General features: G+C 57.3%; 1 non-coding gene across 1 annotated transcript; it reads left to right on the plus strand.

Moving 5' to 3' along the window:
• The first annotated feature begins 15,889 nt into the window (after window positions 1–15,889).
• TRNAR-CCU (transfer RNA arginine (anticodon CCU)) lies at window positions 15,890–15,962 on the plus strand. Its single transcript has one exon. It is a non-coding gene; the product is annotated as a tRNA-Arg (tRNA).
• Window positions 15,963–26,331: the final 10,369 nt, after the last annotated feature.

Here is a 26,331-nt window from a genome sequence, read left to right on the forward strand (position 1 = left end):
GGTGGCACGCGAGTGCAGGGGTCGCGATCTCTCACGCAGACTGCGCGTTCTCCGCACTCGCTCGACGCGCATTCCTTCCGAGAGCCCCCCACCTCTCCTCACCTGCCCCCACCCCCCCTCCACCTCTCCTCACCTGCCCCCACCCCCCTCACCTCTCCTCACCTGCCCCCACCCCCTCCCCCACCTCTCCTCACCTCCCCCCACCTCCGTTTCGTTTGAGCTGCGGCGAGCGATGGAGCGAGCGCGCGCTTTGTCTAAAACCGCAGCGCCACTCACTCCACCGCACCCCCCCCCGCCATCATCTCGACGCGTGAAGGGGCATTGTGCCACGCCTGGGGCGGCCTGGGGCGGCCTGGGGGTCGTTTGGGCGCGACGGGGTCGAGGGTTTGGTGCTGCTCGTGAAGAAGAGACGCGCGGGAGATGACGAGGGAGAGAGAGAGGGAGAGGGATACTTTTTGACTTTTAAACAACTTTTATTGCCGCCAGCAGCAACAACACTGGAGGCGATTTCGATACGAAATGCACAGTCAGCAGCAACAAGCAACAGAAACACGCTTCACAACACGCGCGCCACGCACAGCACGAGAAAGCCACGTGGCGGTGGCCGTCGTCGCGCGCCACGCCGACGAGCGAGCGCTTGAGAAGGCGACAAGGAGGGTGCCGTTCGCGCTGGCACAGAGGGCTCTTCCAGCCCCCAGCGCTCGAAGGAGACGAGAGAGACGAGGGAGAGACGAGGGAGAGAGCGCGGCCCCCATGCACGCCACCTGCCTGCGCCCTGACGCAATCGGCTTCAAGGTGACCGGGTCGCCCCCATCGCTCGACTACTTAAATTAGTAAAACAAAACAAAAATTTGCCCGTGTAAGTTTCCGTTTCTTTTTGTTGTGTTTCTTTGTGTGTGTGTGCGCGCGCGTGTATGTGTGTGTGGTGGTTATCGCAGTCCGGTTGAACGGTGCCACCACGGCGCTAATCCGCACATCCGATGGGCACGGTTGGCCGTGTACGGTGCGAAAGAAGTCCAACGCAACATGCGTAGACACGTCGCCCCCGCGTTGGGAGGGCAGTCCCCGCGAGAATGAAGGGCGCAGACACCCCCATTCCGAAATCGCTTCAACAGTCGCTTTGTCCGCGCCAGGGCGACCATTCATACTGCCGCGTCACTCAAGCCAGAGAGCTGCGATGATCGTCAGAGTAACACGAATTATCGAACCGAAGTGATGATGAGAAGTGTTTTTTGTTGTTGTTGCGTCTGAGTGAGTGAGTGTTTGAGTGCAATCATTCGTGACCGGGCTGAGAACATCGACTCACCAATCGCGGTTTAATTCGCGGGCAGCTGAAACTTACACAAAACACACTGTTACACAACACGCAACTCTTACCCTACACAAAACACACTGTTACACAACACGCAACTCATACCCTACACAAAACACACCGTTACACAACACGCAACTCATACCCTACACAAAACACAGTGTTACACAACACGCAACTCATACCCTACACAAAACACACTGTTACACAACACGCAACTCATACCCTACACAAAACACACTGTTACACAACACGCAACTCATACCCTACACAAAACACACTGTTACACAACATACAACTCATACCCTACACAAACACACCGTTACACAACATGCAACGTATACCCTACACAAAACACACCGTTACACAATATACAACTCATACCCTACACAAAACACACCGTTACACAACACGCAACTCATACCCTACACAAAACACACCGTTACACAACACGCAACTCATACCCTACACAAACACACCGTTACACAACACGCAACTCATACCCTACACAAAACACACCATTACACAACACGCAACTCATACCCTACACAAAACACACTGTTACACAACATGCAACTTATACCCTACACAAAACACACTGTTACACAACACACAACTCATACCCTACACAAAACACACCGTTACACAACACACAACTCATACCCTACACAAAACACACCGTTACACAACACGCAACTCATACCCTACACAAAACACACTGTGACACAACACGCAACTCATACCCTACACAAAACACACCGTTACACAACACGCAACTCATACCCTACACAAAACACACTGTTACACAACACGCAACTCATACCCTACACAAAACACACCGTTACACAACACGCAACTCATACCCTACACAAAACACACTGTTACACAACATGCAACTCATACCCTACACAAAACACACTGTTACACAACACGCAACTCATACCCTACACAAAACACACTGTTACACAACACGCAACTCATACCCTACACAAAACACACTGTTACACAACACGCAACTCATACCCTACACAAAACACACTGTTACTCAACACGCAACTCATCCCCTACACAAAACACACTGTTACACAACACGCAACTCATACCCTACACAAAACACACCGTTACACAACACGCAACTCATACCCTACACAAAACACACTGTCACACAACACGCAACTCATACCCTACACAAAACACACTGTTACACAACACGCAACTCATACCCTACACAAAATACACTGTCACACAACACGCAACTCATACCCTACACAAAACACACTGTTACACAACACGCAACTCATACCCTACACAAAACACACTGTCACACAACACGCAACTCATACCCTACACAAAACACACTGTTACACAACACGCAACTCATACCCTACACAAAACACACTGTCACACAACACGCAACTCATACCCTACACAAAACACACCGTTACACAACACGCAACTCATACCCTACACAAAACACACTGTTACACAACACGCAACTCATACCCTACACAAAACACACCGTTACACAACACGCAACTCATACCCTACACAAAACACACCGTTACACAACACGCAACTCATACCCTACACAAAACACACCGTTACACAACACGCAACTCATACCCTACACAAAACACACTGTTACACAACACGCAATTCATACCCTACACAAAACACACTGTTACACAACACGCAACTCATACCCTACACAAAACACACTGTTACACAACACGCAACTCATACCCTACACAAAACACACTGTTACACAACACGCAACTCATACCCTACACAAAACACACTGTTACACAACACGCAACTCATACCCTACACAAAACACACCGTTACACAACACGCAACTCATACCCTACACAAAACACACCGTTACACAACACGCAACTCATACCCTACACAAAACACACTGTTACACAACATGCAACTCATACCCTACACAAAACACACTGTTACACAACACGCAACTCATACCCTACACAAAACACACTGTTACACAACATGCAACTCATACCCTACACAAAACACACTGTTACACAACACGCAACTCATCCCCTACACAAAACACACCGTTACACAACACGCAACTCATCCCCTACACAAAACACACCGTTACACAACACGCAACTCATACCCTACACAAAACACACTGTTACACAACATACAACTCATACCCTACACAAAACACACCGTCACACAACACGCAACTCATACCCTACACAAAACACACTGTTACACAACACGCAACTCATACCCTTCACAAAACACACCGTTACACAACACGCAACTCATGCCCTACACAAAACACACCGTTACACAACACGCAACTCATACCCTACACAAAACACACCGTTACACAACACGCAACTCATCCCCTACACAAAACACACCGTTACACAACACGCAACTCATCCCCTACACAAAACACACCGTTACACAACACGCAACTCATACCCTACACAAAACACACTGTTACACAACACGCAACTTATACCCTACACAAAACACACCGTTACACAACACGCAACTCATACCCTACACAAAACACACCGTTACACAACACGCAACTCATACCCTACACAAAACACACCGTTACACAACACGCAACTCATACCCTACACAAAACACACTGTTACACAATATACAACTCATACCCTACACAAAACACACTGTTACACAATATACAACTCATACCCTACACAAAACACACTGTTACACAATATACAACTCATACCCTACACAAAACACACTGTTACACAATATACAACTCATACCCTACACAAAACAGAGATTTGGGTCAGTGTGTGTCGCGTGAGCGGTGGTTGAACTCCGACCCTGCCGGTCACCTTGCTCTTTGAGCCGTTTGGCTGCTTGGCGATCCGGCAAACTTGTGTAGTGCGCACATTCGAACGGGCATCATCATCGTCATCGAAGTGGGTTCATCATCATTGAAGTGGACATTTATGGCGGCAACCAAAGACCGCCGCTTCGCTACCTGCCAGGCCAAGTGGAGACAATGCCTTCAGTAAAGTTCATGCTCTCGCAGAAAGGCACAAGAACACCGATGGTCGGCCAGGGTTTATTTTGCTGTTTAGCCAAGAAGATGCCCCGAATTGTGATGATACACCGTCTCGCGCAGGCACGCACACGCGGGGGCCGTGACGGCCGGCGATCATCCGTCGGGCGGCCCCACCACAGCAAGTCGGCCACTGACCCAGCACCACCCTCCCCCCCTCCTTCTCGCACAATTCGCGCGGCTGCGTTTTTTTTTGCTGTCGTTGAAAGGAAAAAAAAGAAGCCGCAGCGACTCCCACGCGGAGCTGCCACCGGCGAGGAGTGAAGACGCGGGGGCGAGAAACCCGAATTCCACTTCGCGCCCAACGCCACCACTCCCCACCACCACCACTCCCCACCACTCCCCACCACCACCACCACCACTCCTGACCACCACCACCACTCCCCACCACTCCCCACCAACACTCTCCACCACTCCCCACCACCACCACCACCACTCCCCACCACCACCACCACCACTCCCCACCACCACCACTCCCCACCACCACCACCACTCCCCACCACCACCACCACTCCCTACCACCACCACTCCCCACCACCACTTCCCACCACCACCACTCCCCACCACTCCCCACCACCACCACCAATCCCCACCACCACCACTCCCCACCGCCGCCACTCCCCACCACCACCACCAACACTCCCCACCACCACCACTCCCCACCACCACCACCACTCCACACCACCACCACTCCCCACCACCACCACCACTCCCCACCACCACCACCACTCCCCACCACCACCACTCCCCACCACTCCCCACCACTCCCCACCACCACCACTCCCCACCACCACCACCAATCCCCACCACCACCACTCCCCACCGCCGCCACTCCCCACCACCACCACCAACACTCCCCACCACCACCACTCCCCACCACCACCACCACTCCACACCACCACCACTCCCCACCACCACCACCACTCCCCACCACCACCACCACTCCCCACCACCACCACTCCCCACCACCACCACTCCCCACCACTCCCCACCACTCCCCACCACCACCACTCCCCACCACCACCACTCCCCACCACCACCACTCCCCACCACTCCCCACCACTCCCCACCACCACCACTCCCCAACACCACCACTCCCCACCACCACCACTCCCCACCACCAACACCCACCACCACCACTCCCCACCACCACCACTCCCCACCACTCCCCACCACTCCCCAACACCACCACTCCCCAACACCACCACTCCCCACCACTCCCCACCACTCCCCAACACCACCACTCCCCACCACCACCACTCCCCACCACCAACACCCACCACCGTCCGAGGTGCGGCCGCTTCAACTGCGCTGCACCGCCCCCCCAGAGAGCAGCGGGTCTCAGCCCGGGGGACGAGTGGGGGGTGAGGGGGGGTGAGGGGGGGGCGGAGGCTGCGGCATGGATACCGTGCAGGAGAAATGTGGAATATGCGTGGAGATCGTCGGTGCCACGTTGCGGCAACATAGCAAGCTGATGTACAACGTGGAGCGCACGGCTTACTAACACACAGCACACTTACACACTAGATGCAACGTATACCTTACCAACACAAAACACACTGGTACACAACATGCAACGCATGCCTTACGAACACACAGCACACTTACACACTAGATGCAACGCATGCCTTACGAACACACAGCACACTTACACACTAGATGCAACGCATGCCTTACGAATACTAAGCACACCAGTGTGCAACGTGGACCACATTGCCTTACTAACACCGCATTGACTAGACTTGTGGACACGTGGTCTCTCTGTGGCCTTCATGACCTGGAGAGGGGGGGGGGGGGGCAATCAAAGCAAACAGGTTTAGAACTTGTGCTCCAGAAGCTTGTGGCACCAGGGGCTGGTGGATCACGATAGGATGGGAGTCTTTGTACGTATGTCGAGGGTGCTTACTCGTCGATGAGATGGTGTTTAGACGGAGAGTACAGCCAAGCAGGTTTATTCACGAAATATTTATTGGGATTTTGTTAATGTTTCTTAAAATAATAACTCCGCTGGGTGGCACGGCGAGGGTGCGGTCGAGAGTCGCGGTCGCGAGGTCGCCGGCTTCCAATCGCACTTACGGTCCAGCACAGCCAATCATCATCACCCTGTGCGCCGATTGAACGAGTCCCCGTTTCGTGGCAAATGCAACAGTGGTCGCCCCATTGAACGAGTCCCGATGCACGCAGCACTGTAACGAACCTCACCGTGCGTATCGGAGGTGCGGGGAGCGATCCTCGCCACGACGAAGGGGACTTCTCACCCGCCCGACTAATGCCCGGCACAGGTCCGCAGTGGCTGCGAGAGCCGCTCCCAGTGCCCGCTCGATGGCGTGGGAGAAACTTTCACCTTGGCCGATCGAGCGACAGAATCCCCCCCGCCCCCCTCCTCTGCCGAGTGGCTGTGTGCGGGACACGGGAACCGCCCTGACGGGACGCAGCCCTCGCGGCGTGGGAGAGGAGAGCGCTCTCGGGGAGTATTTGGGGCCACGGCTTCCTCCCCGGGGGCCTCAACTTGAGACGGCGGCTCGCGGGGCTAATCCCCGATTTAGAAAGCGGCGGTGTAAATCTGGGCGGTTAAACGCGGAGGTGATGCGCCATCTGTGCGCGCGTGCATCGTCACCGCCACCACCACCACCACCACCGTCACATCTCTCTTTCTCTCGCTCGCTCGCTCTCTCATTCTGTGAATGGATTATCGCGAACTCTCCGAGCGGCACGTGTTGGTGGGACGGGGAGAAACGCGAGGGTCGCGTGATTTCGGTCGCGTCCAAGCGGCTATTTGCGGAGCGAGGGTGGAAAACGCCAAACGGCGGCCGCCCGCTTTTCACTGCGCTCCGGCGAATCTCAAAACATCCGCTGCCGAGTGTCCCTCTGGTGGGGCCCCGGTCTGGTGGACACCCCCCCCCCCCGGTTTGGCGGGGTCACGGTCTGGCGGGGTCACGGTCTGGCGGGGTCACGGTCTGGTGGGGTCACGGTCTGGTGGGGTCACGGTCTGGCGGGGTCACGGTCTGGTGGGGTCACGGTCTGGTGGGGTCACGGTCTGGCGGGGTCACGGTCTGGCGGGGTCACGGTCTGGCGGGGTCACGGTCTGGCGGGGTCACGGTCTGGTGGGGTCACGGTCTGGTGGGGTCACGGTCTGGCGGGGTCACGGTCTGGTGGGGTCACGGTCTGGTGGGGTCACGGTCTGGCAGGGTCACGGTCTGGTGAGGTCACGGTCTGGTGGGGTCACGGTCTGGTGGGGTCACGGTCTGGTGAGGTCACGGTCTGGTGGGGTCACGGTCTGGTGGGGTCACGGTCTGGTGGGGTCATGGTCTGGCGGGGTCATGGTCTGGCGGGGTCACGGTCTGGCGGGGTCACGGTCTGGCAGGGTCACGGTCTGGCGGGGTCACGGTCTGGTGGGGTCACGGTCTGGTGGGGTCACGGTCTGGCGGGGTCACGGTCTGGCGGGGTCACGGTCTGGTGGGGTCACGGTCTGGCGGGGTCACGGTCTGGCGGGGTCACGGTCTGGCGGGGTCACGGTCTGGTGGGGTCACGGTCTGGTGGGGTCACGGTCTGGCGGGGTCACGGTCTGGTGGGGTCACGGTCTGGTGGGGTCACGGTCTGGCAGGGTCACGGTCTGGTGAGGTCACGGTCTGGTGGGGTCACAGTCTGGCGGGGTCACGGTCTGGCGGGGTCACGGTCTGGCGGGGTCACGGTCTGGTGGGGTCACGGTCTGGCGGGGTCACGGTCAATTGGATCCCCAGTAGGTCTGGTGGGGTCACGGTCGTCGTTTGCACAGTCAGAAGTGGCGAGCGTTCAGATACCGGTTTGAGCATCGAACTCAGCCTATCAGCCGTCCAGAGATTGTTTTTCTCTCCAATAAAGTGCCATCTGGTTGAAGCATGTGTAGGGGTGTTAAAGAGAGGGCCCGTTATGCATGGCAGCCTATGGAAAACAAACACAGTGGGCAGGGCTACGTAAGTGCACGAGCAAGTGCCCTCTACGACGTCCGAGCCAGACACCCTGGGGGGGGGGGGGCTGGTTCGAACGTTATGATCCCCCGGGGCCCCACCCCTCAGGGAGGGGTTGGGTATAAAAGGGGATGTTCAAAGGGCTCGAGTTAGTTATGTTTAAGCTAAGGGAAGAAGACTGAAGACGTCTTAGATAGAGCCCTGGACTCCCCTGGTTCGATGTCCTTTTCAGGGCCGGACAGGACTGAGCCAGCGTCGTGGTCCCGAAAGCCAGAGCCGGTGCTCTTGTAAGAGCTGGTCTGGAACTCCGGGTACCGGGCCCGACTTACCAGTGTCGGGCCAGTTAGCCTCCCCTAGCCCATTAGTGGAGGATTCGGGGCTAGGACAGAGTTAGCTAGGGGTGTATCCCGAGTTATACGGGTGAGGGGGCCGATACCCCCTCGAGTGTGTATATGCCCACTGTCGTATTGTGAATAAATATACGTGTGCCTCAACCTCGGCGTCAAGCGTCCTCACCGGTACTTCAACTGGTGTCAGAAGTAATTCGAACATGGACACGCGGAAAACAGCGCGGGCCAAAGTACCGCAGGAGGAAGACACTGCCGAGATCGTCGAGCCCGAGACGGCTCCACAAGACATGGTGCAGCCGGGGCCTGACGCCTCCTTACCGGGGCATCGAAACGAAGAGGGGCCGCAGCCAGACGCGTTAGGGCTGGCTCACGGGAGGCTGGCGGAGCTGCTGTATGCCGCTGCCGCCACGCTGGAGACCATCACGCGACTAGGGGCCGGTGATCCAACACGGGGCGAGGCGAGCCAACGACCAGGGCGCCTTCCCGCCATTTCGGAGCAGTCCGAATTTGAAATTCCCGCCATCGACGCTACAGCTGTTCGGGGCGTGGCCAGCCTAGACATCCGCTCCGACATCGCTGTCGCTGAAGCTGCAGCGTCATCACAACCGCGACAGGCGATCCCATCGGCCGTTCGCACCGACGCACAGCCGAGTGGTGGTGACATCAGCCTGCGGGAGTCTACAACAACCGCTGCGCTTCATCAGAGACTGCCCCCGCTGAAGGAGTTCATCGGCGCGGAGGGAGACTGGGCCGGTTTTCGCAGACGTTTCCTCGCCCATCAGGAGATGGCGAAATGGTCCGATGAGGAGGCTCTCTGCGCGCTGCCGGCGCTCCTCGACGGCGACGCGCTCGCCGCCCTCACATCGGCGCCGAGAGAGAAGCGGTCTACGTTACTGATGGCACTACAGCTGCTGGGCGGAGTCTATGGACCATCGGCTGAATGCCGACAGCAATTTTACGACCGCAAGCGGGGTGAGAAGGAGTCGCCCCTAGCATACCGGACGAGCCTCCTGGCGATGGCTAAGTCGGCCTTCCCTCGTATGGACGACGACGGCGTGGACGCTATGGTCACAGAGAAAATCCTCCTCCTGGCAGACGACCTTGACATCGCTGTGGTCACGCAGGAGGACGCGGAGATGACATCGCTCCAGGCGGCAAGGCTCCTCCACGCCAACCTCCTGTCGCTCCGGCGGAAAGCCAGCAGGGCATCGGCGGGGCGTGCGGTGGCTGCAGCCACCCTTCCGACGGAGGAGCTCTACGCCGTCGACCACCGACGGCAACAGGCGGTGTTTTAACTGCGGCGTCCGGGGCCACGTCGCCTCGGGGTGCCGCTCTCCTCGTCAGCGCGGGACGACACCTCAACGGGACGATGGGCCTCATCACAAGCTCCACCATCATAACCCGGCGAGTCGCGGCACCCCACACGTTTGGCCCACACACACGCCCGTCACGCACTCAAACACCGCAACGAGAGGGGGGCCGATATCGCGCACCACCGCACCATCACACACCACTCCGGGTACTCATATCGAACCCGGCCAGTGGTCCGTGCTGGCCGATCGTGTGATAGCCGCATCGTCGGGGTCGTCGGCCGTTGTGGGGCACATCGACGGGGTTGAAGTGCGCATCCTGGTCGATACGGGAGCATCGGCGACCATTATTTCGGAGTTAATTTACAATATTCTCCCTGTCCGGAGCCGTCCTTTGATGCCTGTTAATGTACCATTCTATGCGGCTAACAGGGGCTCACTTGGCATCATCGGACAAATTCGTGCCCAAATTTGTATTGGGGAAATTAAATTGTCTGTGCCGATTTTTGTTTCCTCCTCGCTGGCGGTTCCGTGCCTGCTGGGGACGGACTTCCTGGCCAAAATGCCGATTAGGATATTAATCGACCAGGGATGTATTGAGCTCCCGTCGGGCAGACGCATGACGTTTCTGCCATCGCCAGTTACGACTCGGACGGCGTTCGCGACGGTGCCGGCATTCGTAGAGAGAACGGTACGCGTCCCTCCGGGGGCGCAAATGTTGATTCCTTTGAAACTTCGGCGGCCCTTCGCTAAGGGTATTGGGGCCCAAGGGGTTCTGCTGGGGCCGTCTAGGGCCGGGGTTAGTGGACCTCATTTACTTCCGGCCCAGACCATAGTAAGAGGGGACGGTGAACCCTTCATCGCGGTCCTCAATGTGGGCTCGCAGACGGTGGTGGTCCCACAGGGGACCGTGCTTGCTCACGCAACGCCGGTGCCATGTGAGGAACCCGTCGCAAATCACGTCAGCGTTGTCCCTGCGTCGCGACCGCATTCGGACAGCGATGAAGGGTGGCTCGAGGCGCTTTGTGCGGGATCGACGGACCTGTCAGATTCAGAGCGTCAACAACTTAAAACACTACTGCGGGAATTTTCCGACGTTTTTAGTCGGAATAAATACGATTTGGGTTGTACTCACCTGCTGCGTCACCATATTGACACGGGTGACAGCGCGCCAATTCGCCAAAATCCGTTTCGGTTGAGTCCCGCCGAAAAGGACCATGTCAAATCGGCTATTGATGACATGTTGGCCGCCGACATCATTTCTCCATCCACCAGCCCTTGGGGAGCGCCGATTGTCCTGGTTAAAAAGCAGGACGGATCGTTGCGGTTTTGCGTTGATTTTCGGCGCCTTAACAAAATTTCGGTTGCCGACGCATACCCGCTCCCTCGGATGGATGAATCGCTGGACGCCTTGGCGGGAGCGCGATTCTTTTCCACACTCGATTTACTTTCGGGATTCTGGCAGCTTCCTCTGGACGATGATTCAAAGCCTAAAACTGCTTTCCGTACACCGCACGGCCTGTTCCAATTCAACCGGTTGCCGATGGGCTTACACTCAGCGCCGGCAACTTTCCAGCGTTTGATGGAATTGGTTTTGGCTGGATTGCAATGGGAGTCGTGCCTCATTTATTTGGATGACGTTATCGTCTTTGGTAAAACTTTTGATGAACATCTCCAGAGGTTGCGGGCGGTTTTCCTAAAGATGCGGGCTGCTAATTTGAAATTCAAACCCCAAAAATGCCATTTGTTGCGCGATTCGGTGCGTTATTTGGGGCAAATCGTGGGACGCTCAGGTATTGCTACCGATCCCGCCAAAACGCAGTGTGTCAGCTCCTGGCCGACTCCCACCTCGGTGGGAGAGGTCAGGAGTTTCATTGGGTTCGCGTCGTATTACCGACGGTTCGTCGCTGATTTTGCGACAATTGCAAAACCCCTGCACGCTTTAACATCTAAAGGGGTTCGGTTCCACTGGGGTCAAGAGGAGGAGGCTGCTTTCTGCTCCCTTCGGGACGCCCTGGTAAAAGCCCCTCCCTTGGTTTACCCCGATTTTTCTAAGCCCTTTTTGCTCGACACCGATGCGAGCAACACGGGTATTGGGGGTGTGCTTTCCCAGGTGGTTGATGGCGTGGAACGGGTGGTCGCGTACGGTAGTCGGGTGTTGTCTCCTGCGGAGCAAAGATATTGTGTCACCCGTAGGGAACTGTTGGCAATTGTCTATTTCATCCAACAGTATCGCCCATATCTGTACGGTCGGCATTTCACCGTCCGCACAGATCATGCGGCACTACAGTATGCCCTGCGAGTTCAACAACCATCGGGACAGTTGTCTCGATGGTTGGAGGTTCTCCAGGACTTTGATTTTGAAACCACCTACCGTAAGGGCGTTCGCCATACGAATGCGGACGCTCTGTCGCGCATGCCAACCACCTCCGAATGTGCATGCCTCCTGGGGTCGGGACGTTGCAGGCCTTCAGGGGACGCATCGGTTCCGGTCTTGGCAGCCACCGACGACGACGAAACATTAATTACTAATTCAATCGAACAACAGGGAAGAGATTCCCTGTTGGGGTTGCCCGTCACTGAATGGGGGCGCCTCCAAATGGAGGATACCTCCCTCCTCGGGTGGCGTCGTCGCGTCGGGGGTGCTGGGCGGGTGAAGGGTGATTCGGATGCATGGGAAATGGTGCAAGGTCTGCTGATGCATTGGGACGGCAAATCCCAGCGACATCGGCTGGTGGTCCCTTCTGAGTTGCGAGGCAAGGTGGTGTGGGCCGCGCATGAGCGCCTATTACACCTGGGGACCCAAAAGACTCTTGCACTGCTACAACTTGATTTTTTTTGGCCTGGCATGACGAGGGATGTTGGGGATCTATTGGGATCATGCCCTCAGTGTGCGCAACGGAAACCGCCGGCGCGGGAGTCTAACCCGCCCTTGCAATCGATCAAAGTGTCCAGAATAAATGAGCTTGTCGCGCTGGACATTTTGGGCCCATTTCCCGCCACCCCCAGGGGCAATAGGTATTTGTTGACTGGTGTCGAGTATTTTACGCGCTGGCCTATGGCCTGGCCCCTTGCCAACCAGTCGGCAGCAGCCATCGTGGAGGCCTTTGTTCAGGGATACGTCCTGGACAAAGGTGCTCCGGAGCGGCTGCTGACCGACCAGGGCAGAAATTTTTCCGGTAAATTACTCAAACAAGTCTGTGACCTCTTAGGCACGAAGAAAATTCGTACCTCCCCGTATCACCCGCAAACTGTCGGAATGGTCGAGCGCCTGCATCGCACCATTACGTCAATTATGTCACAGCAGGTCTCGGACTCGCAGACTGACTGGGACCTGCATATTCAAGGGGTCTTGGCGGCATACCGGATGGCACCCCATGCAGCTACGGGATTTTCCCCCTTTTACCTCATGTACGGTCGCGAACCCGACCCGCCTGTTCGCGCCCAGCTGCAGATCCCCGAGCCGCAAGGGAAAACTAAATTGGCTGACCACGTCAAATTTAATCTGGCCAAATTAACAGAGGCGCGGGATGCTGCAATGCTAAACTCGGACCTCCGTCAAAAAGCGAATGAGCGCCTCAGGCTGGGTCGGGCGCACGTGATACAGTGGAAGCCGGGGGACAAGGCATGGTTGCACTGTCCCCAAGTGCCCCTGGCTACCTCCCCTAAGCTCGCGCGGCCGTGGCGGGGCCCTGTGGAGGTGGTCGAAGTTGTGCGACCACAGTGCGTGCGCATTAAATGGGGGAAGCGGCGATGGTTCGTGCACCCCTCTAGGTTAAAACCCTTCGTTGCGGTACACAAACCCACTTCACACATGCGTGGCCAAACGTGGGGGGGGTCGACCGTCTCATTGGGTCCGTCTCCGTCGTTCTCACCTAATGCCTTGCCGGCCGTGCCACCTCCAGGTGCATCAGGACTGACGGGCTCACGCCCGACCACCCCTCCTGGGGATACCGACGGTCGCGCGGCATCGGATGAGGACTCACTCCGGGACGGACAATTGCCACCTGACGGTCCGCCACCCGGGGTTACCCCGTGTGAGGGGCCCGCTGCAAGGACGCGCGCAAAAATGCGCAGACTGTTATGAGGCCGGAAGATGTGTACATAGGTTGTGTTCATCGTCTGTTTTGTGTGGGTGGTGTGTTCCCTGCCCATTGAAATGTACATACGTTGGGTTCACCTGGTGTTGTGTGTATGGTGGGTTCCCTGCAAATTGTATATAGGTTGTTTTTTTACGGAATTCGTATTTATTCAAGGGGGGGTGCGTCGGGTTGTTTTCTCTTCTTGCTGTTGCATTTTGTTGTGTTCTTGTCATTGTTGAAAAATAGTGAGGCACACGCGCGGTCAAGGTGTAAATGCACTTTTATTGTCATTTTTGTATGTTGGCAGCCGGGACGGCTGCAAGCTATGCGGGGGGGGGGGGAGGGGGGGGGGGTGATGTAGGGGTGTTAAAGAGAGGGCCCGTTATGCATGGCAGCCTATGGAAAACAAACACAGTGGGCGGGGCTACGTAAGTGCACGAGCAAGTGCCCCCTACGACGTCCGAGCCAGACACCCTGGGGGGGGGGGGGGGGGGCTGGTTCGAACGTTATGATCCCCCGGGGCCCCACCCCTCAGGGAGGGGTTGGGTATAAAAGGGGATGTTCAAAGGGCTCGAGTTAGTTATGTTTAAGCTAAGGGAAGAAGACTGAAGACGTCTTAGATAGAGCCCTGGACTCCCCTGGTTCGATGTCCTTTTCAGGGCCGGACAGGACTGAGCCAGCGGCGTGGTCCCGAAAGCCAGAGCCGGTGCTCTTGTAAGAGCTGGTCTGGAACTCCGGGTACCGGGCCCGACTTACCAGTGTCGGGCCAGTTAGCCTCCCCTAGCCCATTAGTGGAGGATTCGGGGCTAGGACAGAGTTAGCTAGGGGTGTATCCCGAGTTATACGGGTGAGGGGGCCGATACCCCCTCGAGTGTGTATATGCCCACTGTCGTATTGTGAATAAATATACGTGTGCCTCAACCTCGGCGTCAAGCGTCCTCACCGGTACTTCACATGCAATAGCTTTCCCAAGCCTGGCCTGGTTGGCAAGTTGGGATTGTGGTCTAGGATGTGTTGTAGTGTTTTAGTGCCACTTCTTAATTTGATTTTTAATTTTAGATGTTTGTTTGCTAGTAGGGGTTTCATTGACTTGGTAGCGGCTGTACAAGGTGGTTTAAAAAAAATGCTAACACTTCCGAGATTTGCAACAATACCACATCGACATGTGCCGCCTCCGGGCTCTGGAGACCACTTGGATAAGACTCCAGGCACGCGTTGACAATGATGGCGAACAAGTGGAGACTCTTTGACTTTTTGAAGCTATTAACACAAAATTGTTATCACGTTACAGTTTATTATCCGTTCTTTTTCCATGAAAAACGAGAGTCCCAAATAAGAGATTACATAGTCATCCTCTCAGCCGACAAGGGCAAAATTATTTTCAGGTTGTTGAAGAAGTCTGTACATGAGCCAGATTTTACAGGTAGGAACAACAGGTTGTGAGTTTATTTAAGAAGTATGTACATAAGCCAGATTTTCATCATGCTACTTCTAGCCCCAGTGGTCTTATGGATAACGCACTGGCCTCCTAAGCCAGGGATTGTGGGTTCGAGTCCTACCTGGGGTTGCTGAGAAAAGCTGTTCATTATGTAAAATCAAGATGTCAAGTTTACGAATCTGATCATGAAAAGCCCAAATGACACTGTGCCAAGAGAAGATAGTTTTAAATCAGTGGACGTTGGTGACAATTAGCAACATGAATAAAACAGAGGGGACGAAAGGGTAAAAAACATATAATTTTTTTTATTGTGAGTTTATTTAAGAAGTCTGTACATAAGCCAGATTTTCATCATGCTACTTGTAGCCCCAGTGGCCTAATGGATAAGGCACTGGCCTCCTAAGCCAGGGATTGTGGGTTCGAGTCCCACCTGGGGTAGCTGAGCAGCTAATGTGTATTTTGTAAGATGAATATTTATACAACATGTGGTCATTTCACTAAGTTTACAAATCTGATAATATAAAACATCATGTCACTGTGCCTTTAAAAGAGAGTTTGAAATCAGTGTACTTTGGTGACAATTACCAACATTGATAAAGTAGAGAGGAGAAAAGGGGAAAATACTTATCCATTTTGCAGGTAGGAACAACAGTTCCACACTGCCCACCAGGGATTATTTGTCTGTCTGTGGTGCATTGCCACGCCCTCGATTTGTATTTCATAGAGCGCTTCGGGCCGGCTCAGCACCGCGTGACACGGATCGCACGAATGCGCTGTCCAACCAAGTTCCTACCTGCCCACTGTGAAGGAACATGTTTATTGTACGTGGTTTTGTACAAGATGACAGTGGCATTGCCCTTGTCGGCTGAGAGGATGACTATGTCATTTCTTATTTGGGACTCTCGTTTTTCATGGAAAAAGAACGGATAATAAGCTGTAACGTGATAACAATGTTGTGTTAATAACTTCAAAAAGTCAAAGAGTCTCCACTTGGCCGCCATCATTGTCAACGCATGCCTGGAGTCTTCTCCAGGTGGTACCCAGAGCCCGGAGGCACATGATTTTGTGGTGTTGTTGGAAATTTTCAGCAGTGTTAACATTTCTTTGAAGCGCCCTGTATAACGGTGACATACTACGTATGTGTGTATTTAATTATTTATTGTGTACCTGGTGCTCTAACTGCTGTGCAAAAAGTCACGTGTAGAAGCATTCGCTAAATAAATAACATGCGCATGTGGGAGACTCGGACCTGGTTTTCAAAGAAGGTTTTCCTGAAACCGAACGGGGTTCAGTGGCTACCCAGCCACACACCACCCTCACAACCACCCAGCCACACACCACGTGCACAACCACCCAGCCACACACCACGCTCACAACCACCCAGCCACACACCACCCTCACAACCACCCAGCCACACACCACGTGCACAACCACCCAGCCACACACCACGTGCAACAACCACCCAGCCACACACCACGTGCACAACCACCCAGCCACACACCACGTGCACAACCACCCAGCCACACACCACGCTCACAACCACCCAGCCACACACCACGTGCAACAACACCCAGCCACACACCACCCTCACAACCACCCAGCCACACACCACCCTCACAACCACCCAGCCACACACCACCCTCACAACCACCCAGCCACACACCACCCTCACAACTACCCAGCCACACACCACCCTCACAACCACCCAGCCACACACCACCCTCACAACCACCCAGCCACACACCACACTCACAACCACCCAGCCACACACCACCCTCACAACCAACCAGCCACACACCACCCTCACAACCACCCAGCCACACACCACCCTCACAACCACCCAGCCACACATCACCCTCACAACCACCCAGCCACACACCACACTCACAACCACCCAGCCACACACCACCCTCACAACAACCCAGCCACACACCACCCTCACAACCACCCAGCCACACACCACACTCACAACCACCCAGCCACACACCACCCTCACAACCACCCAGCCACACACCACCCTCACAACCACCCAGCCACACACCACCCTCACAACCACCCAGCTACACACCACGCTCACAACCACCCAGCCACACACCACCCTCACAACCACCCAGCCACACACCACACTCACAACCACCCAGCCACACACCACACTCACAACCACCCAGCCACACACCACACTCACAACCACCCAGCCACACACCACCCTCACAACCACCCAGCCACACACCACACTCACAACCACCCAGCCACACACCACCCTCACAACCACCCAGCCACACACCACGCTCACAACCACCCAGCCACACACCACCCTCACAACCACCCAGCCACACACTACACTCACAACCACCCAGCCACACACCACCCTCACAACCACCCAGCCACACACCACGCTCACAACCACCCAGCCACACACCACACTCACAACAACCCAGCCACACACCACACTCACAACCACCCAGCCACACACCACCCTCACAACCACCCAGCCACACACCACCCTCACAACAACCCAGCCACACACCACACTCACAACCACCCAGCCACACACCACCCTCACAACCACCCAGCCACACACCACCCTCACAACCACCCAGCCACACACCACCCTCACAACCACCCAGCCACACACCACCCTCACAACCACCCAGCCACACATCACCCTCACAACCACCCAGCCACACACCACCCTCACAACCACCCAGCCACACACCACCCTCACAACCACCCAGCCACACACCACCCTCACAACCACCCAGCCACACACCACCCTCACAACCACCCAGCCACACACCATACTCACAACCACCCAGCCACACACCACCCTCACAACCACCCAGCCACACATCACACTCACAACCACCCAGCCACACACCACGCTCACAACCACCCAGCCACACACCACCCTCACAACCACCCAGCCACACACCACCCTCACAACCACCCAGCCACACACCACCCTCACAACCACCCAGCCACACACCACGCTCACAACCACCCAGCCACACACCACCCTCACAACCACCCAGCCACACACCACCCTCACAACCACCCAGCCACACACCACCCTCACAACCACCCAGCCACACACCACGTGCACAACCACCCAGCCACACACCACCCTCACAACCACCCAGCCACACACCACACTCACAACCACCCAGCCACACACCACCCTCACAACCACCCAGCCACACACCTCCCTCACAACCACCCAGCCACACACCACGCTCACAACCACCCAGCCACACACCACGTGCACAACCACCCAGCTACACACCACCCTCACAATCACCCAGCCACACACCACGTGCACAACCACCCAGCCACACACTACACTCACAACAACCCAGCCACACCCCACGTGCACAACCACCCAGCCACACACCACCCTCACAACCACCCAGCCACACACCACGTGCACAACCACCCAGCCACACACCACACTCACAACCACCCAGCCACACACCACCCTCACAACCACCCAGCCACACACCACCCTCACAACAACCCAGCCACACACCACGCTCACAACCACCCAGCCACACACCACCCTCACAACAACCCAGCCACACACCACGCTCACAACCACCCAGCCACACACCACCCTCACAACCACCCAACCACACACCACCCTCACAACCACCCAGCCACATACCACACTCACAACCACCCAGCCACACACCACCCTCACAACAACCCAGCCACACACCACGCTCACAACCACCCAGCCACACACCACCCTCACAACAACCCAGCCACATACCACACTCACAACAACCCAGCCACACACCACACTCAAAACAACCCAGCCACACACCACACTCACAACCACCCAGCCACACACCACCCTCACAACCACCCAGCCACATACCACACTCACAACCACCCAGCCACACACCACACTCACAACCACCCAGCCACACACCACACTCACAACCACTCAGCCACACACCACCCTCACAACCACCCAGCCACACACCACACTCACAACCACCCAGCCACACACCACCCTCACAACCACCCAGCCACAGACCACGCTCACAACCACCCAGCCACACACCACCTTCACAACCACCCAGCCACACACTACACTCACAACCACCCAGCCACACACCACCCTCACAACCACCCAGCCACACACCACGCTCACAACCACCCAGCCACACACCACACTCACAACAACCCAGCCACACACCACACTCACAACCACCCAACCACACACCACCCTCACAACCACCCAGCCACACACCACCCTCACAACAACCCAGCCACACACCACACTCACAACCACCCAGCCACACACCACCCTCACAACCACCCAGCCACACACCACCCTCACAACCACCCAGCCACACACCACCCTCACAACCACCCAGCCACACACCACCCTCACAACCACCCAGCCACACATCACCCTCACAACCACCCAGCCACACACCACCCTCACAACCACCCAGCCACACACCACCCTCACAACCACCCAGGCACACACCACCCTCACAACCACCCAGCCACACACCACCCTCACAACCACCCAGCCACACACCACCCTCACAACCACCCAGCCACACACCACCCTCACAACCACCCAGCCACACACCACCCTCACAACCACCCAGCCACACACCATACTCACAACCACCCAGCCACACACCACCCTCACAACCACCCAGCCACACATCACACTCACAACCACCCAGCCACACACCACGCTCACAACCACCCAGCCACACACCACCCTCACAACCACCCAGCCACACACCACCCTCACAACCACCCAGCCACACACCACCCTCACAACCACCCAGCCACACACCACCCTCACAACAACCCAGCCACACACCACGCTCACAACCACCCAGCCACACACCACCCTCACAACAACCCAGCCACACACCACGCTCACAACCACCCAGCCACACACCACCCTCACAACCACCCAACCACACACCACCCTCACAACCACCCAGCCACATACCACACTCACAACCACCCAGCCACACACCACCCTCACAACAACCCAGCCACACACCACGCTCACAACCACCCAGCCACACACCACCCTCACAACAACCCAGCCACATACCACACTCACAACAACCCAGCCACACACCACACTCACAACAACCCAGCCACACACCACACTCACAACCACCCAGCCACACACCACCCTCACAACCACCCAGCCACATACCACACTCACAACCACCCAGCCACACACCACACTCACAACCACCCAGCCACACACCACACTCACAACCACTCAGCCACACACCACCCTCACAACCACCCAGCCACACACCACACTCACAACCACCCAGCCACACACCACCCTCACAACCACCCAGCCACAGACCACCCTCACAACCACCCAGCCACACATCAGACTCACAACCACCCAGCCACACACCACCCTCACAACCACCCAGCCACACACCACCTTCACAACCACCCAGCCACACACTACCCTCACAACCACCCAGCCACACACCACGCTCACAACCACCCAGCCACACACCACACTCACAACAACCCAGCCACACACCACACTCACAACCACCCAGCCACACACCACCCTCACAACCACCCAGCCACACACCACCCTCACAACAACCCAGCCACACACCACACTCACAACCACCCAGCCACACACCACCCTCACAACCACCCAGCCACACACCACCCTCACAACCACCCAGCCACACACCACCCTCACAACCACCCAGCCACACACCACCCTCACAACCACCCAGCCACACATCACCCTCACAACCACCCAGCCACACACCACCCTCACAACCACCCAGCCACACACCACCCTCACAACCACCCAGCCACACACCACCCTCACAACCACCCAGCCACACACCACCCTCACAACCACCCAGCCACACACCATACTCACAACCACCCAGCCACACACCACCCTCACAACCACCCAGCCACACATCACACTCACAACCACCCAGCCACACACCACGCTCACAACCACCCAGCCACACACCACCCTCACAACCACCCAGCCACACACCACCCTCACAACCACCCAGCCACACACCACCCTCACAACCACCCAGCCACACACCACGCTCACAACCACCCAGCCACACACCACCCTCACAACCACCCAGCCACACACCACCCTCACAACCACCCAGCCACACACCACCCTCACAACCACCCAGCCACACACCACGTGCACAACCACCCAGCCACACACCACCCTCACAACCACCCAGCCACACACCACACTCACAACCACCCAGCCACACACCACCCTCACAACCACCCAGCCACACACCTCCCTCACAACCACCCAGCCACACACCACGCTCACAACCACCCAGCCACACACCACGTGCACAACCACCCAGCTACACACCACCCTCACAACCACCCAGCCACACACCACGTGCACAACCACCCAGCCACACACTACACTCACAACAACCCAGCCACACCCCACGTGCACAACCACCCAGCCACACACCACCCTCACAACCACCCAGCCACACACCACGTGCACAACCACCCAGCCACACACCACACTCACAACCACCCAGCCACACACCAGCCTCACAACCACCCAGCCACACACCACCCTCACAACAACCCAGCCACACACCACGCTCACAACCACCCAGCCACACACCACCCTCACAACAACCCAGCCACACACCACGCTCACAACCACCCAGCCACACACCACCCTCACAACCACCCAACCACACACCACCCTCACAACCACCCAGCCACATACCACACTCACAACCACCCAGCCACACACCACCCTCACAACAACCCAGCCACACACCACGCTCACAACCACCCAGCCACACACCACCCTCACAACAACCCAGCCACATACCACACTCACAACAACCCAGCCACACACCACACTCACAACAACCCAGCCACACACCACACTCACAACCACCCAGCCACACACCACCCTCACAACCACCCAGCCACATACCACACTCACAACCACCCAGCCACACACCACACTCACAACCACCCAGCCACACACCACACTCACAACCACTCAGCCACACACCACCCTCACAACCACCCAGCCACACACCACACTCACAACCACCCAGCCACACACCACCCTCACAACCACCCAGCCACAGACCACGCTCACAACCACCCAGCCACACACCACCTTCACAACCACCCAGCCACACACTACACTCACAACCACCCAGCCACACACCACCCTCACAACCACCCAGCCACACACCACGCTCACAACCACCCAGCCACACACCACACTCACAACAACCCAGCCACACACCACACTCACAACCACCCAACCACACACCACCCTCACAACCACCCAGCCACACACCACCCTCACAACAACCCAGCCACACACCACACTCACAACCACCCAGCCACACACCACCCTCACAACCACCCAGCCACACACCACCCTCACAACCACCCAGCCACACACCACCCTCACAACCACCCAGCCACACACCACCCTCACAACCACCCAGCCACACATCACCCTCACAACCACCCAGCCACACATCACCCTCACAACCACCCAGCCACACACCACCCTCACAACCACCCAGCCACACACCACCCTCACAACCACCCAGCCACACACCACCCTCACAACCACCCAGCCACACACCACCCTCACAACCACCCAGCCACACACCACCCTCACAACCACCCAGCCACACACCACCCTCACAACCACCCAGCCACACACCACCCTCACAACCACCCAGCCACACACCATACTCACAACCACCCAGCCACACACCACCCTCACAACCACCCAGCCACACATCACACTCACAACCACCCAGCCACACACCACGCTCACAACCACCCAGCCACACACCACCCTCACAACCACCCAGCCACACACCACCCTCACAACCACCCAGCCACACACCACCCTCACAACCACCCAGCCACACACCACCCTCACAACAACCCAGCCACACACCACGCTCACAACCACCCAGCCACACACCACCCTCACAACAACCCAGCCACACATCACGCTCACAACCACCCAGCCACACACCACCCTCACAACCACCCAACCACACACCACCCTCACAACCACCCAGCCACATACCACACTCACAACCACCCAGCCACACACCACCCTCACAACAACCCAGCCACACACCACGCTCACAACCACCCAGCCACACACCACCCTCACAACAACCCAGCCACATACCACACTCACAACAACCCAGCCACACACCACACTCACAACAACCCAGCCACACACCACACTCACAACCACCCAGCCACACACCACCCTCACAACCACCCAGCCACATACCACAGTCACAACCACCCAGCCACACACCACACTCACAACCACCCAGCCACACACCACACTCACAACCACTCAGCCACACACCACCCTCACAACCACCCAGCCACACACCACACTCACAACCACCCAGCCACACACCACCCTCACAACCACCCAGCCACAGACCACGCTCACAACCACCCAGCCACACACCACCTTCACAACCACCCAGCCACACACTACCCTCACAACCACCCAGCCACACACCACGCTCACAACCACCCAGCCACACACCACACTCACAACAACCCAGCCACACACCACACTCACAACCACCCAGCCACACACCACCCTCACAACCACCCAGCCACACACCACCCTCACAAACAACCCAGCCACACACCACACTCACAACCACCCAGCCACACACCACCCTCACAACCACCCAGCCACACACCACCCTCACAACCACCCAGCCACACACCACCCTCACAACCACCCAGCCACACACCACCCTCACAACCACCCAGCCACACATCACCCTCACAACCACCCAGCCACACACCACCCTCACAACCACCCAGCCACACACCACCCTCACAACCACCCAGCCACACACCACCCTCACAACCACCCAGCCACACACCACCCTCACAACCACCCAGCCACACACCACCCTCACAACCACCCAGCCACACACCATACTCACAACCACCCAGCCACACACCACCCTCACAACCACCCAGCCACACATCACACTCACAACCACCCAGCCACACACACCCTCACAACACCCAGCCACACACCACACTCACAACCACCCAGCCACACCACCCTCACAACCACCCAGCCACACACCACCCTCACAACACCCAACCACACACCACCCTCACAACCACCCAGCCACACACCACGTGCACAACCACCCAGCCACACACCACCCTCACAACCACCCAGCCACACACCCTCACAACCACCCAGCCACACACCACACTCACCACCCAGCCACACACACGTCACAACCACCCAGCCACACACCACCCTCACAACCCACCAGCCACACCACGTGCACAACCACCCAGCCACACACCACCCTCACAACCACCCAGCCACACACCCCCTCACAACCACCCAGCCACACACCACCCTCACAACCACCCAGCCACACACCACCCTCACAATCACCCAACCACACACCACCCTCACAACCACCCAGCCACACACCACCCTCACAACCACCCAGCCACACACCACCCTCACAACCCCAGCCACACACCACCCTCACAACCACCCAGCAACACACCACACTCACAACCACCCAGCCACACACCACCCTCACAACCACCCAGCCACACACCACCCTCACAACCACCCGCCACACACCACCCTCACAACCACCCAGCCACACACCACCCTCACAACCACCCAGCCACACACCACCCTCACAACCACCCAGCCACACACCACACTCACAACCACCCAGCCACACACCACACTCACAACCACCCAGCCACACACCACACTCACAACCACCCAGCCACACACCACGCTCACAACCACCCAGCCACACACCACACTCACAACCACCCAGCCACACACCACGCTCACAACCACCCAGCCACACACCACACTCACAACCACCCAGCCACACACCACCCTCACAACCACCCAGCCACACACCACCCTCACAACCACCCAGCCACACACCACCCTCACAACCACCCAGCCACACACCACCCTCACAACCACCCAGCCACACACCACCCTCACAACCACCCAGCCACACACCACCCTCACAACCACCCAGCCACACACCACCCTCACAACCACCCAGCCACACACCACCCTCACAACCACCCAGCCACACACCACCCTCACAACCACCCAGCCACACACCACCCTCACAACCACCCAGCCACACACCACCCTCACAACCACCCAGCCACACACCACCCTCACAACCACCCAGCCACACACCACACTCACAAACACCCAGCCACACACCACACTCACAACCACCCAGCCACACACCACACTCACAACCACCCAGCCACACACCACGCTCACAACCACCCAGCCACACACCACACTCACAACCACCCAGCCACACACCACACTCACAACCACCCAGCCACACACCACACTCACAACCACCCAGCCACACACCACACTCACAACCACCCAGCCACACACCACACTCACAACCACCCAGCCACACACCACCCTCACAACCACCCAGCCACACACCACCCTCACAACCACCCAGCCACACACCACACTCACAACCACCCAGCCACACACCACCCTCACAACCACCCAGCCACACACCACGTGCAACAACCACCCAGCCACACACCACCCTCACAACCACCCAGCCACACACCACGTGGGGCTAGAGAACTGTCAGCGGCTCTCGCTTCTTGCGCAGCGCGGGCGGCAAAGGGCGCCTTCCCTCCCCCCGAGTGCAAGAGACTGATACGAGGTGAGGGGGGGGGGGGC

This window comes from Lethenteron reissneri, chromosome 36 (assembly GCF_015708825.2).
Source record: "Lethenteron reissneri isolate LAM-NWPU_2019-01 chromosome 36, ASM1570882v1, whole genome shotgun sequence".
NCBI classification, from domain to species: domain Eukaryota; kingdom Metazoa; phylum Chordata; class Hyperoartia; order Petromyzontiformes; family Petromyzontidae; genus Lethenteron; species Lethenteron reissneri.